At 34.5% G+C, this 6,463-nt stretch overlaps 1 long non-coding RNA gene across 1 annotated transcript; it reads left to right on the top strand.

The window, feature by feature from the left end:
• Positions 1–1,286: 1,286 nt before the first annotated feature.
• On the top strand, positions 1,287–5,626 carry LOC126954503 (uncharacterized). Its single transcript, XR_007725621.1, has 2 exons — positions 1,287–1,698; positions 4,426–5,626. It is a non-coding gene; the product is annotated as an uncharacterized LOC126954503 (long non-coding RNA).
• Positions 5,627–6,463: the final 837 nt, after the last annotated feature.

Here is a 6,463-nt window from a genome sequence, read left to right as displayed (position 1 = left end):
GGGCAGGAGCAGTAAGTAGTTCAAGCCTGAAATCCCAGCAAAAGATCACTGGAGGCCAGCAGTTCGAGACCAGCCTGGATGACATAGTGAGACCTCGTTTCTTAAAAAAAAAAAAAAAAAAAAAAAAAAAATTAGGCATGATAATGCACACTTGGAAGGCTGAGGTGGAAGAATCACTTGAGTCCCAGATGTCGAGGCTGTAGTGAACTGTGATTGCTCCCCTACATTCCAGCTTGGGTGACAGAGCGAGACAGAAAGAAAAGGAAAAGAGAAAAGAGGAGAAGGGAAGAGAAGAGAAGAGAAGAGAAGAGAAGAGAAGAGAAGAGAAGAGAAGAGAAGAGAAGAGAAGAGAAGAGAAGAGAAGAGAAGAGAAGAGAAAAGGAGGAGAAAAGCAAAGAGGAGAAGAGAAGAGAGAGAGAAAAGAAAAGAAAAAAGAAAAGAAAGAAAATAAAAGGAAAAAAGAAAAGAAAAATAACGAGGGGATTCCTGCTACATATAACAGGGCAAAGGAGGAGAGTGGATGGAGTCTAGAAAATTGTTTAGATTACCGTTTGGTACTTTATGTCCAATGGTAAAAGTTAGGGAAGACTATGTCAACTCAATACAAACAGGAGTACTAAAGCTCATCATGTGTCAAAATAAGGGTTTTGAGTCACCCTGGCAAGCACAGTTCCTTAAGTAGGTGTTTTGACTGAGAACAATGGAAAATATAACAGCTAGTGGTTATGAGAAGTCATAAGTAACAACAATGATAAGATTAGAAGAATACTGAAATGTCCAAATCTGAGGCACTATTCAAGAGCCATTCACATTGGATTCTATGTAAAGGCACACACTCACAGCACAAAACTAGTGCTAGAACAAATATGAAATGTAATCCGAAAAGTTGTTCAGTGCAGTCTCCTGAGCTATGATTTCATAATTAACAAGGACTGTGAAAATGATACAAATTTTCTTTGTTCTGTAGTCTGTATATGCCATGATGGTGGTCATGAAAATCAAATTTATCAGCTCCAAATTTATAAGCTAAATTGACAGGATGTCAATTTAGATTTGTACCTGAGCCACAAGAATAGTGATCATCACCAAAAGATGAAATAACTCTTTCATAGAGGAAAAAAGAGGGTTGCATTATGTCAGAAACATATTACTGTTGAAATTTCTGCTGCTTTATTAGGTTTCTTTGTGGAGTTTCCTAGTGGGAGAATTAGGAAAGATACCATCAAAAGGTTCCTTCTGAAAACATTCCAGTTCCCTGTAAGTATGACTTCAGTGTTGTGGATTCTAGAATGCTAATCTTTGTCTCTCCGTGATTCCCACACAGCCTGGGTCCTGGATAGGATTTAGATTCCACAGATACTCTCGTAGTGCCATTTGGCTGTAGAACAGAATTGAGTGTAAAGAAAAGAAGAATATAAAGCATTTATTTGCTGGCATGTATAGAAATATAACGTGTCATTCTGCTGTCAGCATGTCAGAAGATTTTAGACCTTTCTGCAGTGGTTATGAAAGCTTTAACCATGTCACAGGGACAGACTATTACTGGAGTTTGAAAGCTACTCTTGGAGACATGGGCTGCCTACTATTTTGGCCTTCCAACAATTTTATAAGAAACTCAATAGATGACAATAAATACCTTCAAGCTTAAAATCGTGGTTATGATTTCTGTTGTGTGCAATGAAACTCTGAGTGAAACAGGTAACATATTCTGCTTATCAGATTAACACCACCTTTGCTAAAACAAATTTCTTGCAAAGATATGATACCAAGTTCTGTAATTAAACAAGGAAAGAGAAAAACTATCAAATTATAATTTTAAAAAAGAAAAAAGAAATAACTATTCTTAACATCTCTAGTAGAGAACTGCAATATGTAATTGGTTTCAGAAAATATAGTTTAAATGAAAGCAAATCTTTTTTTATAATTCTCTACTTCATACACAATGCAAAGTATCAGGATTCTACCATGTTGGGTACATTTCTGTTTTTCCTTTTGTAAATTCAAGAATTACAGAAGAGAACAAAATATTAAAGGCCATTCAAATAAAATAGTCCAGAGAATATTTCTAGATTTAAACTTTTAAAGTAAAAAAAGTTTAAAAAGAGACAATTATTTTATTAATGATGAAAAAGTGAAACAATATACAAAATTTTAGTATTACAGTTCTCACTTTGTGATTGTACTGAATTCATATCTATATATATATGTGTGCTATTTTGTTTACCTTTAATGAGAGTTGATTAATAATAAAGACTTTTCTCTTTAAGTGTTGTGAAGAATAATTAACAAAAATGACTCTTCTGAAGATTAATGATGTGACCTAGGTACCCAGCTAAACAAGTTATGTAAACATTGCATAGAAGGGAGGCATATAAATCTATCATACATATTTTATACTAGACAACACAACCGTCTGGGAGGATGCAAAGATTTATTGCCCAAGTGCTGTCGTTGTATGTAGTTATCTTTTTCATATCTCAGTATTTTGTCTGGAATGTTGTCTTAGTCATAGTTTCTCATACTTTATCATTAACAAATTTCTAAGCTATGACTTAAGTCATCTAAATTAGCCATTTATTACATTAGTCACTCATATTGTGGACGATTTTTTATTACTCTGAAATCTATAGTAATAAAAATCTATACAATGACTTTAACCCCTAAGTATTTCACTTATAGTCTTTCAACAGTCTACTCAATTAGCTTGTTTAAATATTTCTTAGTGTTTTAGTGGTGTCAGAATTGACAAATAAGTTTTAAAAATTGATGCTGCTGATAAAATGGTCCTTTTAGCATGCCTTATGATTTCACTTTCTATAAATAGTTCAAGAAAAATGTGCTGTTAAGTACTATTGCAAAAAACTCTTTTGTCACTTTTTTTGATGCATGATTAGAGAGGGAAAGACAAGTATAAGAAGGTTTTCTAGAAATGAACCATTGATGGGTAAATTGGAAAACATCACTTCATATGTCATGTGAGGAATAACTCAACCAGAGCTCAGTAATTTATTGGGTTACTCTGTCCCAAACAGGACTAGACTTTGTTGAAAGAAGATGAAAACAAGATAATTCCTAATTTCAAGGATTTATGATCTGAAACTCATATATCCAGGTCTTACCAAAGAATAAGTAGTCCAGTATTATAAGAGATAAAGAGAATTACACACTTGAGTATGATTTTATTTTTCTGTGATGTTGAGGAAAGCACAGAAGACTCCAGATAAACTTTAAATGATCTTGAATGATGAATAGGATTTTGGAACAAAGAAGACACTTCAGGTAGAAAAATCATGAGCATGAACAATAGAAATTATCTAGAAAAAAATTTGGTCATAAGTGTCTAATATAGCAGTACCCTGAATAATGAATGCGGCTATTCATTCGTTATAAAATCAAATGTGTGGTTTATATTTTTTCTGAATTAAACACAAAAATTCAAAAGTTAATAAAAGTTTGCAATGAAATGCAAACTTCTTTATCTTGTATTCCAGGTCAGAGAACAAATCACAAGGCTTTTATATTATTTTTCACATTGTTCTATGTATATACAAGTATATACATCATTCCTCTTTTAATTTTTACACAAATACTAGCGAAAGATATATTATTCTTTATTTTTATTTTAACACAATACCTCTCTGAGATTGTCCTCATCATCTGTATTCTTCTTAAATCTGTGAAAATGAAGTTGAATTGACTACTTTCAACAAAGTAATAGATTACAGTCGGATTACAAGAATCAATAGAACGCAGTGTTGACCAGAAACTGGAAGCATGATGTATAGACTGCTGTCAAATATTGGTGGTGAAAGGAAGAGGCAAAATGAAATATTTGCATAATGAGCTATTTTAGAAGATAGCAAACTATAGTGGAACAAAATAACTTTGGCTGTACAAATGTTTCTATTAAATTTCAAAATCCTATATTTATCAAGTCTAAAACTTTGGGAAAATTCTCTTTCTTGAGCTTCAGTTACTACATTTGTATAATGAAGGAAAACAATAACTAATTCACAGGATCGTTGTAACATTTAAATGAATCTATAGTTTCTGGCCCACAATACTTATTTTTATGGCATTTTCTAATTATTTAGTAATTATCCATAATTTAATAACAAAAGCCTACAGTCATCAACGTTATAATGTCTCAATTATATGTGCACTGTAACTGTATTTAGATTTCAGTATTGTTTTGCATACTTACTGATGTAATATTTGAGTTCTGCGAAGTAGAATTACAGTGATCAGTAGTTTCTTTAGGATAATTCTAGCTGGTGAAGCAAGGAAACCCCAAAATAACAGTGGCATCACAGAATAGTTTGTCACTTATTACACTTCCTAATGCAGATGTTCTTAGTTAGTGGATCAATCTCTCCCATGCAGTGACTCTGAAACTTAGTTTTCTAACATCTTTTGACTCCCCAGTCCTCCAGGACTTTGAAGTCCCCTGCATCTGGGCAGTGGAACAGAAGTGTGGAGAAGCTTCATTATCTGCTCCTTAAATGCCCTAGTCAGAAAGGGATACTCATCACTTCTGTTCATATTTTATAGGGCTACAAATAAATGTGAGAAGAGCAAGAAAACATAGCCCTGGCAAGGTAGTTGCCTTCTGATGACAACGCTGCACTCTAGAGGTAGACAAACTTTGGTCAATCGCTGGCAGTTTTAGCCATATTAGTCCAGTACTCACCTTCACAAATGAGGAAACTTAGGACTTGGCAATTGTTGATCTAACAGATACTTACTGCTTTTTTTTTGTTTTGTTTTGTTTTATCGTGTTTTATTGATCTAATGGTGCTTGGAAGCACAATGGGTAGGACTAAAATGTGGACCATTCGAAAGGAGGCAATGTTAGACTATTATACTAAGCAAATAATGTTGCCAATATATTTGCACAATTATAGGACATAGACTCTCATTTTCCTGTTTAAAATAAGTATGTAGTATTAAAGAATTAACATAAAATATCGCATTATTAAGAAGATCTATGATTTTGGTGCCTGGTCCTTATTTAGGAGTTTAGCACCCTGGTTGCATACATCATGATAATGAAAAAGCATTATTCTGTTTTATGCTGCCTGCAGGAAAAAAAAAAAAAAAAAAAAAAAAAAGAAGAAGAAAAATAGGAACTGTCTGTGCAGCATGAGCCACAGTATAAACATGCAGAATATAATCGAAGTGGAGGATGATAAAAATTTTGAAAGTAGTATTTGCAAAACTTGTTCCAAACTTCCTCATTAATCAGCACAAATATTTTTCTAAGTATACGTTGGAGGGTCTTTGCACCTTACTCAGTTATTGAAGTAGTAGGAAAATTATGCCCTACTGTGTGTAAAATATTTCTAAGCTATTCAAAGAAGACATTACAAAGATATTTTAAAAAGATACTATAATATAGAAAAACACCTCATGCAGATGTATCAATCATTAGTATTTTAACACTATATGGTGTTCTTAACTAAGTTGAAATTGTTTTCAAATACTAGTTGAGTAAATGAGGAAGGAAAATTGTATTATGTTAACAGAAATGCGTGTTCATTCACCCACCCACTGAACACCTATTACCTGCCAGACACTGTTCTGGACACTAGGGATCCAATAGGGAATAAAACACATGAGTTTCCCACTTGCTTATTTTTCCCTTACTTTACAAACCTGGAACTCTTTAAACAACTAACTGAAAAACACCACACAAAATTAGGCAGCTATTTTTGAAGAGTGAATTTTCTTGGATTGCCTGCTTTGAGCATCATAAGTTTGATGAGATATGAAGAAAAAATACAGATGTACAACATTAATTAAAATAACCAGCAATTCCACCAGAGGATTCCAAAAGGGATTTAAGGACTCATTCTGCCAGAACAGAGGCGGAGTCAGAAAAGGGTGATGAAGCAGATTTACAAGACGGGCTCTCAGAAAATTTGCTTGGACATGCAGACCATGCTTCCAAGTACTATTGTTACCAACGCGAATTTGCAGCGAACGTGATCCTTGCTTCCTAGAAGGAAAGAATTTGGCTGAGGGGCAGAAGTATGTTTAAGGCAGAGGCAGAGACTGAGGCAAGTGTTAGAGCAAAAGTGAGAGTTTATTTAAAACTTTTAGAGCCGTTGTGCAAGGAAGCAAAGCACACTTGGAAGAGGGGTCAAGTGGGTGCCTTGAGAGAGCCAAGTGCACCGTCCAACCTTTGGTTTGGGATTTTTAATACATTAACTTGGTTCCGGGATTTGAGTTTCTCCTCCCTTGATTTCTCCCTTGGGGCAGGCTGTCCACATGCACAGTGCCCTGCCAGCCCTTGGGAAGGGGTGCATACACAGTGTGTTTACTGGAGTTGTGCGCATGCTCACTTGAGGTGTTTTCCCCTCATTAGACAAAAATTCCCAGAGGAAGGTTATATACCGGTTAAAATTTGCCATTTTGCCTCTTAGCGCATGCTTGAGCCCACTAGCCTAGCCTCTGAGATCTT

The sequence above is a fragment of the Macaca thibetana genome, chromosome 5 (assembly GCF_024542745.1).
Source record: "Macaca thibetana thibetana isolate TM-01 chromosome 5, ASM2454274v1, whole genome shotgun sequence".
Classification (NCBI taxonomy): domain Eukaryota; kingdom Metazoa; phylum Chordata; class Mammalia; order Primates; family Cercopithecidae; genus Macaca; species Macaca thibetana.
This window is presented reverse-complemented; position numbering and strand designations above follow the sequence as displayed.